The sequence below is a fragment of the Salmo salar genome, chromosome ssa18, assembly GCF_905237065.1.
Source record: "Salmo salar chromosome ssa18, Ssal_v3.1, whole genome shotgun sequence".
NCBI lineage: Eukaryota > Metazoa > Chordata > Actinopteri > Salmoniformes > Salmonidae > Salmo > Salmo salar.
In genome coordinates, this window is record NC_059459.1 from 74,237,606 (window position 1) to 74,248,826 (window position 11,221).

Genomic DNA, 11,221 nt, shown 5'->3' on the forward strand with positions numbered 1-11,221 from the left:
ACGTTGCTCTTATATCCAATAGTTCCTCCCGGCTGTATGTAATAAAACATATGATTTCCTGGGGTAACAATGTAAGAAATAACACATTAAAAAATTAAATACTGCCTAGTTTCCTAGTAACGCGAAGCGAGGCGGCCATCTCTGTCGGCACCGGAAGTAGCTGTTGTGTTATACATGTTGTATTGTGTATATACAGTATGTAGTGGTGTATTAATGTTATAAGATGTACTGTTTTTATATTTTGTTTTATGTGTGATGTAAGTGCCTTAATGTCTTTGGACCCCAGGAAGAGTAGCTGCTGCCTTGACCTAACCCTAACCCTAATACTTAGCAGCTAATGGGGATCCCAAATAAATACAAATACTTCTTTAGGTCTTCGATATAATAATGGATGGGATATGCACTACAGTGTGTATTCCACCAAGTTACTCAAAGTGATTTAAGAGGTGCGGCTGATAGATCCAACTCCTCCACTACCAAAGCACCAGGGTGTGATTGATTAAATGGATATGAATGGCATATCCATAACCCTAACTCCCTAACCCCAAACCCTTACCACTCTAAATCCAACATGGGTTTGCTGACCAGTTGTCTCTAGATTTTTCCTTCACTTCGGTGATGTAACGAGCGGCAGCCATTTTGTGCCAGAAAGCACATCACGCTACACCTCACTTTATTGCCGTTATCTAACATTTATCACACCGGTATGTCAAGGCTTCATTCAGATCATTCAAGACAGTATAATAGGTTTATACTTTTATTATCTGTCTCTCTGACACTTAAACTGAAGAAGACATTTTTGGTTTAGACCTGGGTACTCATTTATAAAATGTTCTTAGTTTGTATACTACATTTAAAAGGCTTTTATCACTTCTCCATCATATCTGATGTACTGCCAAGTACATTGATCTTACTCACATGTTTCTCATGTGTCTATGTTCATGTAAAAATATACATTTAAAAGTTTGTCTGACCCTTGGACCAATTGAGGTATGTTTGTGTGTGTGCGTTTCTCATGTGTCTGTGTCCATGTAAAAATGTACATTTGAAAGTTTCCACTGCGTTTCTATTTTACCTCTGTGACGTACAGGAAGGAATGAGATGACGAGTTTATGAATGGGAAAGGGAGGGTGAATCAGAGAGGGTGAGTCTCAGTTGTAGCTGAGAGGGATGGAGGCAGGGAGGGTCTCTGTGCTATCTGTCTTTCCTAGAAAGGGCGATGGTGTTGGGCCTTATACTTATCTAATGTTTGGCCCATCTGTCATCCCAACAAACAGTTACAAAGGACATGACCATATTTAAATATGCAATTGTATCTTGCCAAATCCCAACCTATGACTTTATGACTGCAGTAAATCAAAGCAATCATCCATAACCATCGAATTATTATATGAGGGCTGAAGAAAGACATATTCCAAAGGACATTGATGTATCTCTCTGTAAGTGGCCATAACATTGTTTATGACAGTGTACAGTGCCCATCCCCAATGGCACCCTATTCCCTATATAGTGTCCTACTTTTGACCCTGGGGCCCATAGGGATCTAGTCAAAAGTAGAGCTCTATTTAGGAAATAGGGTGCCATTGGGACACATAATGGGCTATGTGACCACATAGCATTGTTTCTGATTGTCACCACACCCCTAGTGATTTTCTTTTACCTATATAATGCTTTTCAAAGAATATTAAAGCGCAAAAAGTAAAACTACGAACACAAAATTTCAATGTTGGTGATTGAATGTCTCAGTCGGCTTTACATTCATGTTTATGTGTTCATATTTTATCTTGTGATATCTGTTGATTTGTAATCCTATATTCTCACTGATGAAGACTGAATCTGATTTTCATGACTCAGCAAAATGACAGTTCAGAAGAAGGAGGAGAGAGTGGGGCAGAGAGAGAGGAGAGAGAGATTGTTTTAAAGATTGCTTTGAAAAACAGACTCTAAACCCCAAATAACTACATTATCTTTGAAAGCTGTTAGTCCACGTTCTGACTGATTCCTTCCCCATTTGTGCAAGAAGTGGGTCACATTGTGTGTTAGGATAGACATCAGATAAACTGTTCATAATTTCATTTTGCTGTGTTTTATTACAGCTATTCTCTTCTGCAATTCTTTTCTGTCACTCTCTCTACCCCCCTCTCTACCTCTCACCCGCTTTTCGCATACCCACCCGTCCATCTCTCTATTCAATTGGAAGTGGCTTTATTGGCATGGGAAACAGATGTTTACATTGCCAAAGCAAGTGAAATAAACAAGAAACAAAAGTGAGAAGTAACAAAACAACATCAACAAATACTATTGGAAATGAACAGTAAACATTGTACTCACAAAGGTTTCAAACAAATAATATAACACTTGAAATATCTTTATCAGCTATGTGCAGTGTTTTTAACAATGTGCAAACAGCCGTAGTACACTATCGAGAACCTTAAAGGTTTATTCGGCTGTCCCCATAGGAGAACCCTTTGAAGAACCCTTTTTTGTTCCAGGTAAGAACCCTTTTGGGTTCCACGTAGAACCTTTTCCACAGAGGGTCTACATGGAACCAAAAAGGTTCTACCTGGAACCAAAAAGGGTTCTCCTATGGGGACAGCCAAAGTCACCTTTGGAACCGTTTGTTTTCTAAGAGTGTATGAATAATGTGGAAAGATAAATAAACAGATAAATATTGCTGGTATTTACAATGTTATTTGTGCTCCACTTGTTGCCCTTTTCTCATGGCAGCGGGCCACATATTTTGCTGCTGGGATTGCACATTTTGTGGTATTTTGAATGACAGATATGGGTGTTTATAACTGTTTGAATTGTTATTGAATTGTTTGTGGGTCTTTGGTAAATATGTGTCTCCAATATGGTCATACATAACTGCATTGTTGGTTAAGGGCTTGTAAGTAAGCATTTCCCTGTTGTATTTCGCGCATGTGACAAATACAATTTGATTTGACATTTGGCAGGAGGTTAGGAAGTGCAGCTCAGTTTCCACCGCATTTTGTGGGCAGTGTGCACATAGGCCGACCTGGCTCTTGAGAGTAGACAGGCTATGGCGGCCTCTCAATAGCAAGGCAATGCTCACTTAGTCTGTACATAGTCAAGGAATTTATTCATTTTGGGTCAGTCACCGTGGTCAGGTATTCTGTCACTGTGTACTCTCTGTTTAGGGCCAAATAGCATTCCAAAACGCTTACTTTTTTTGTTGATTCTTTCCAGTGTGTTAAAATAGTAATCTTTTTGCTCCCTCATAATTTTGTTGTGTCTAACTGTGTTGCTGTCCTGGGGCTCTGTGGGTTCTGTTTGTGTTTGTGAACAGAGCCCCAGAACCAGCTGGCCGAGGCTCGCTCTCTCTCTCTCTCTCTCTCTCTCTCTCTCTCTCTCTCTCTCTCTCTCTCTCTCTCTCTCTCTCTCTAATTATGGGATGGAAGCAAATGAACAAGGGAGCAATGCTGCCCCCTATGGAGTAGTTTGTTATTGGATGTGTGAGTGCGTGTGTACAGTACTTTGTACAGTACTTCTCTTATCAACATGATCTCTATTTTATGGTTTCTGTCTCTCCCAATCTTTGATAAGAGTCATATTGTGACACTCGACTTGTGTATTTGTGATTCCTCCATAGCAACCAAAGCCTAATGTTTCCGAAACAAGTTTTTTATTAACATGGTCACTCCTTTCTGATAATCTCTGACGCCACCTACTTCTCGTTAATATTTTAGCTTTCCACCATACAGCTTCAGTATCACCTGTCACTCCACTCCGTGCCCTATATTCAGCCACAGATGTTCACTGCACACATGACTAGAGCTTGGAGTGATAGCTTGGAGTGATAGCTTGGAGTGATAGAAAACAGGTGGAAACAGGAAAACTTCCCCAGTTTTCCTAGTGGCACTGAATAGATGCTAAAAATATCTGCTAGAGTCAATTGAAAGACAGTAATGTGATTTGAAATCTATGTATGTACAGTATCTATTTATGTATGATTCTATCATATACAGTACCAGTCAAAGGTTTGGACACACCTACTCATTTAAGGGTTTTTCTTTATCTTTACTATTTTCAACATTGTAGAATAACAGTGAAGACATCAACACTATGAAATAAAACATATGGAATGATGTAGTAACCAAAAAAGTGTTAAACAAATATTGTGGAGGCCAGGTCATCTGATGCAGCACTCCATCACTCTCCTTATTGGTCAAATAGCCCTTACACAGCCTGGAGGTGTGTTGGGTCATTGTCCTGTGGAAAAACAAATCATAGTCCCACTAAGCGCAAACCAGATGGGATGGTGTATCGTTGCAGAATGCTGTGGTAGCCATGCTGGTTAAGTGTGCCTTGAATTCTAAATAAATCACAGACAGTGTCATCAGCAAAGCACCCCCACACCATTACACCTCCTCCTCCATGCTTCACAGTGAGAACCACACGTGTGGAGATCATCCGTTCACCTACTCTGCATCTCACAAAGACGCGGTGGTCGGAACCAAAAATCTCAAATTTGGACTCATCAGCCCAAAGGACATATTTCCACCGGTCTAACGTCCATTGCTCGTGTTTCTTGGCCCAAGCAAGTCTCTTCCTCTTATTGGTGTCCTTTAGTAGTCGTTTCTTTGCAGCAATTCGACCATGAAGGCCTGATTCACGCAGTCTCCTCTGAACAGTTATTTGGGCTGCAATCTGAGGTGCAGTTAACTCTAATGAACTTATCCTCTGCAGCAGAGGTAACTCTGGGTCTTCCTTTCCTGTGGCGGTTCTCATGGGAGCCGGTTTCATTGTAACGCTTGATGGTTTTTGCGACTGCATTTGAAGAAACTTTCAAAGTTCTTGAAATGTTCCGTATTGACTTATCTTCATGTCTTAAAGTAATGAATGACTGTTGTTTCTCTTTGCTTATTTGAGCTGTTCTTGCCATAATATGGACTTGGTCTTTTACCAAATAGGGCTATTTTCTGTATACCACCCCTTCCTTGTCACAACACAACTGATTGGCTCATACGCATTAAAAAGGGAAGAAATTCCCCAAATTAACTTTTAACAAGGCACCCCTGTTACTTGAAATGCATTCCAGGTGACTACCTTATGAAGCTGTTTGAGAGAATGCCAAGAGTGTGCAAGGCTGTCATTAAGGCGAAGGGTGGCTACTTTGAAGAATCTCAAATATAAAATATATTTTGATTTGTTTAACACTTTTTTGGTTACTACATCATTCCATGTGTTATTTCATAGTTTTGATGTCTTCACTGTTATTCTAAAATGTAGAAAATAGTAAAACTAAAGACAAACCCTTGAGTAGATGTGTCCAAACTTTTCACTGATACTACAGTATATATATCGATCTACCTACAGTGCATTCGTAAAGTATTCAGACCCCTTGACTTTTTCCACGTCATAGGCTTATTCTAAAATTGATTAAATATATTTTTTACACACAATACCCCATAGTGACAAACCCAAAAGAGGTTTTTACATAAGTATTCAGACCTTTTACTCAGTACTTTGTTGAAGCACCTTTGACAGCGGTTACTGCCTTGACTCTTCATGGTTATGACGCTACAAGCTTGACACACCTGTATTTGGAAAGTTTATCCTATTTTCTCTGCAGATCCTCTCAAGCTCTGTCAGGTTGGATGGGGAGCGTCGCTGCACAGCTTTTTTCAGATCTCTCCAGAGACGTTCGATTGAGTTCAAGTCCGGGCTCTGGCTGGCCACTCAAGGACATTCAGAGACTTGTCCCGAAGCCACTTCTGCCTTATCTTATCTGTGTCCTTCCTGATGGAAGGTGAACTTTCACCCCAGTCTGAGATCCTGAGCGTTCAGAGCAGGTTTTCATCAAGGATCTCACTGTACTTTACTCCATTCATCTTTCCCTCGATCCTGACTAGTCTCCAAGTCCCTGCTGCTGAAAAACATCACTTGACGTTTGACATTCAGACTAAAGAGTTCAATCGTGGTTTCATCAGACCAGAGAATCTTGTTTCTCATGGTCTGAGTTCTTTAGGTCCATTTTGGCAAACTCCAAGCGGCTGTCATGTGCCTTTTACTGAGGAGTGACTTCCGTCTGGCCACTACCATAAAAGGCTGATTGGTGGAGTGCTGAGGAGATGGTTGTCCTTCTTGAAGTTTCTCCCATCTCCACAGAGGAACTCTGAAGCTCTGTCAGATTGACCATCGGATTCTCGGTCACCTCCATGACCAAGGCCCTTCTCCCTCGATTGCTCAGTTTGGCCAGGCGGCCAGCTCTAGGAAGAGTCTTGGTGGTTCCAAACTTCTTCCATTTAAGAATGATGGATGCCACTGTGTTCTTGGGCACCTGCAATGCTGCAGAAATGTTTTGGTACCCTTCCCCAGAACTGTGCCTTGACACAATCCTGTCTCGGATCTCTTCGGACAATTTTCTCGCCCTAATGGCTTGGTTTTTGCTCTGACGTGCACTGTCAACTGTGGGACCTTATATAGACAGGTATGTGCCTTTCCAAATCATGTCCAATCAATTGAATTTACCACAGGTGGACTCCATTCAAGTTGTTGAAATATCTCAAGGGTGATCAATGGAAACAGGATTCGCCTGAGCTCAATTTCTAATCTCATAGCAAGGGGTCTGAATATCTATGTAAATAACTTAAAAACAAATATATCTTATCCATTTTAGAATAAGGCTGTACCTATTTTTCTGTCTATTTCTATTCTGTCTATCTGTCTATTTCTCATATTTGTCTGTCTGTCTATTTCTCATGTCTGTCTGTCTGTCTGTCTGTCTGTCTGTCTGTCTGTCTGTCTGTCTGTCTGTCTGTCTGTCTGTCTGTCTGTCTGTATCTCATATTTGTCTGTCTGTCTATTTCTCATGTTTGTCTGTCTGTCTATTTCTTATGTCTGTCTGTCTGTCTATTTCTCATGTCTGTCTGTCTGTCTATTTCTCATGTCTGTCTGTCTGTCTGTCTGTCTGTCTGTCTGTCTGTCTGTCTGTCTGTCTGTCTGTCTGTCTGTCTGTCTGTCTGTCTGTCTGTCTGTCTGTCTGTCTGTCTGTCTGTCTGTCTATTTCTCATATTTGTCTGTCTGTCTATTTCTCATATTTGTCTGTCTGTCTATTTCTCATGTCTGTCTGTCTGTCTGTCTGTCTGTCTGTCTGTCTGTCTGTCTGTCTGTCTGTCTGTCTGTCTGTCTGTCTGTCTGTCTGTCTGTCTGTCATATTTGTCTGTCTGTCTGTCTATATCTCATATTTGTCTGTCTGTCTGTCTATTTCTCATATTTGTCTGTCTGTCTGTATATTTCTCATATTTGTCTGTCTGTCTGTATATTTCTCATGTCTGTCTGTCTGTCTGTCTGTCTATTTCTCATGTCTGTCTGTCTGTCTGTCTATTTGTCTGTCTGTCTATTTCTCATATTTGTCTGTCTGTCTGTCTGTCTGTCTATTTCTCATATTTGTCTGTCTGTCTGTCTGTCTGTCTGTCTGTATCTCATATTTGTCTGTCTGTCTATTTCTCATGTTTGTCTGTCTGTCTATTTCTTATGTCTGTCTGTCTGTCTATTTCTCATGTCTGTCTGTCTGTCTATTTCTCATGTCTGTCTGTCTGTCTGTCTGTCTGTCTGTCTGTCTGTCTGTCTGTCTGTCTGTCTGTCTGTCTGTCTATTTCTCATATTTGTCTGTTTGTCTATTTCTCATATTTGTCTGTCTGTCTATTTCTCATGTCTGTCTGTCTGTCTGTCTGTCTGTCTGTCTGTCTGTCTGTCTGTCTGTCTGTCTGTCTGTCTGTCTGTCTGTCTGTCTGTCTGTCTGTCTGTATCTCATATTTGTCTGTCTGTCTGTCTATTTCTCATTTATCTGTCTGTCCAATTTGTAAGTCGCTCTGGATAAGACCGTCTGCTAAATGACTTAAATGTAAATGTAATGTATTTCTCATATTTGTCTGTCTGTCTATTTCTCATGTCTGTCTGTCTGTCTGTCTGTCTGTCTGTCTGTCTGTCTGTCTGTCTGTCTGTCTGTCTGTCTGTCTGTCTGTCTGTCTGTCTATTTCTCATATTTGTCTGTCTGTCTATTTCTCATATTTGTCTGTCTGTCTATTTCTTATGTATGTCTGTCTGTCTGTCTATTTCTCATGTCTGTCTGTCTCTATTTCTCATGTCTGTCTGTCTCTATTTCTCATGTCTGTCTGTCGTCTATTTCTCATGTCTGTCTGTCTGTCTATTTCTCATGTCTGTCTGTCTGTCTGTCTGTCTGTCTGTCTGTCTGTCTGTCTGTCTGTCTGTCTGTCTGTCTGTCTGTCTGTCTGTCTGTCTGTCTGTCTGTCTGTCTGTCTGTCTGTCATATTTGTCTGTCTGTCTGTCTGTATCTCATATTTGTCTGTCTGTCTGTCTATTTCTCATATTTATCTGTCTGTCCAATTTGTAAGTCGCTCTGGATAAGAGCGTCTGCTAAATCAATGTAAATGTAATGTATTTCTCATATTTGTCTGTCTGTCTGTCTGTCTGTCTGTCTGTCTGTCTGTCTGTCTGTCTGTCTGTCTGTCTGTCTGTCTGTCTGTCTGTCTGTCTGTCTGTCTGTCTGTCTATTTCTCATATTTGTCTGTCTGTCTGTCTGTCTGTCTGTCTGTCTGTCTGTCTGTCTGTCTGTCTGTCTGTCTGTCTGTCTGTCTGTCTATTTCTCATGTCTGTCTGTCTGTCTGTCTGTCTGTCTGTCTGTCTGTCTGTCTGTCTGTCTGTCTGTCTGTCTGTCTGTCTGTATCTCATATTTGTCTGTCTGTTTATTTCTCATGTCTGTCTGTCTGTCTGTCTGTCTGTCTGTCTGTCTGTCTGTCTGTCTGTCTGTATCTCATATTTGTCTGTCTGTCTATTTCTCATGTCTGTCTGTCTGTCTGTCTGTCTGTCTGTCTGTCTGTCTGTCTGTCTGTCTGTCTGTCTGTCTGTCTGTCTGTCTGTCTATTTCTCATGTCTGTCTGTCTGTCTGTCTGTCTGTCTGTCTGTCTGTCTGTCTGTCTGTCTGTCTGTCTGTATCTCATATTTGTCTGTCTGTCTATTTCTCATGTTTGTCTGTCTCTCTATTTCTTATGTCTGTCTGTCTGTCTATTTCTCATGTCTGTCTGTCTGTCTATTTCTCATGTCTGTCTGTCTGTCTGTCTGTCTGTCTGTCTGTCTGTCTGTCTGTCTGTCTGTCTGTCTGTCTGTCTGTCTGTCTGTCTGTCTGTCTATTTCTCATGTCTGTCTGTCTGTCTGTCTGTCTGTCTGTCTGTCTGTCTGTCTGTCTGTCTGTCTGTCTGTATCTCATATTTGTCTGTCTGTCTGTCTATTTCTCATTTATCTGTCTGTCCAATTTGTAAGTCGCTCTGGATAAGACCGTCTGCTAAATACTTAAATGTAATGTAATGTATTTCTCATATTTGTCTGTCTGTCTATTTCTCATGTCTGTCTGTCTGTCTGTCTGTCTGTCTGTCTGTCTGTCTGTCTGTCTTTTCTCTGTCTGTCTGTCTGTCTGTCTGTCTGTCTGTCTGTCTGTCTGTCTGTCTGTCTGTCTGTCTATTTCTCATATTTGTCTGTCTGTCTATTTCTCATATTTGTCTGTCTGTCTATTTCTTATGTATGTCTGTCTGTCTGTCTATTTCTCATGTCTGTCTGTCTCTATTTCTCATGTCTGTCTGTCTGTCTATTTCTCATGTCTGTCTGTCTCTATTTCTCATGTCTGTCTGTCTGTCTATTTCTCATGTCTGTCTGTCTGTCTGTCTGTCTGTCTGTCTGTCTGTCTGTCTGTCTGTCTGTCTGTCTGTCTGTCTGTCTGTCTATTTCTCATATTTGTCTGTCTGTCTATTTCTTATGTATGTCTGTCTGTCTGTCTATTTCTCATGTCTGTCTGTCTGTCTATTTCTCATGTCTGTCTGTCTGTCTGTCTGTCTGTCTGTCTGTCTGTCTGTTTGTCATATTTGTCTGTCTGTCTGTCTATATCTCATATTTGTCTGTCTGTCTGTCTGTCTATTTCTCATATTTGTCTGTCTGTCTGTATATTTCTCATATTTGTCTGTCTGTCTGTATATTTCTCATGTCTGTCTGTCTGTCTGTCTGTCTATTTCTCATGTCTGTCTGTCTGTCTGTCTGTCTATTTGTCTGTCTGTCTATTTCTCATGTTTGTCTGTCTGTCTGTCTGTCTGTCTGTCTGTCTGTCTGTCTGTCTGTCTGTCTTTTCTATATTTGTCTGTCTGTCTGTCTGTCTGTCTATTTCTCATATTTGTCTGTCTGTCTATTTCTTATGTATGTCTGTCTGTCTATTTCTCATGTCTGTCTGTCTCTATTTCTCATGTCTGTCTGTCTGTCTGTCTGTCTATTTCTCATGTCTGTCTGTCTGTCTGTCTGTCTGTCTGTCTGTCTGTCTGTCTGTCTGTCTGTCTGTCTGTCTGTATCTCATATTTGTCTGTCTGTCTGTCTATTTCTCATTTATCTGTCTGTCCAATTTGTAAGTCGCTCTGGATAAGACCGTCTGCTAAATGACTTAAATGTAAATGTAATGTATTTCTCATATTTGTCTGTCTGTCTATTTCTCATGTCTGTCTGTCTGTCTGTCTGTCTGTCTGTCTGTCTGTCTGTCTGTCTGTCTGTCTGTCTGTCTGTCTGTCTGTCTGTCTGTCTGTCTGTCTGTCTGTCTGTCTGTCTATTTCTCATATTTGTCTGTCTGTCTATTTCTCATGTTTGTCTGTCTGTCTATTTCTTATGTATGTCTGTCTGTCTGTCTGTCTATTTCTCATGTCTGTCTGTCTGTCTGTCTGTCTGTCTGTCTGTCTGTCTGTCTGTCTGTCTGTATGTCATATTTGTCTGTCTGTCTGTCTGTATCTCATATTTGTCTGTCTGTCTGTCTATTTCTCATATTTGTCTGTCTGTCCAATTTGTAATCGCTCTGGATACGTCTGCTAAATGACTTAAATGTAATGTAATGTATTTCTCATATTTGTCTGTCTGTCTGTCTGTCTGTCTGTCTGTCTGTCTGTCTGTCTGTCTGTCTATTTCTCTATCTGTCTGTCTGTCTGTCTGTCTGTCTGTCTGTCTGTCTGTCTGTCTGTCTGTCTGTCTGTCTGTCTGTCTGTCTGTCTGTCTGTCTGTCTGTCTATTTCTCATGTCTGTCTGTCTGTCTGTCTGTCTGTCTGTCTGTCTGTCTGTCTGTCTGTCTGTCTGTCTGTCTGTCTGTCTGTATCTCATATTTGTCTGTCTGTCTATTTCTCATGTCTGTCTGTCTGTCTGTCTGTCTGTCTGT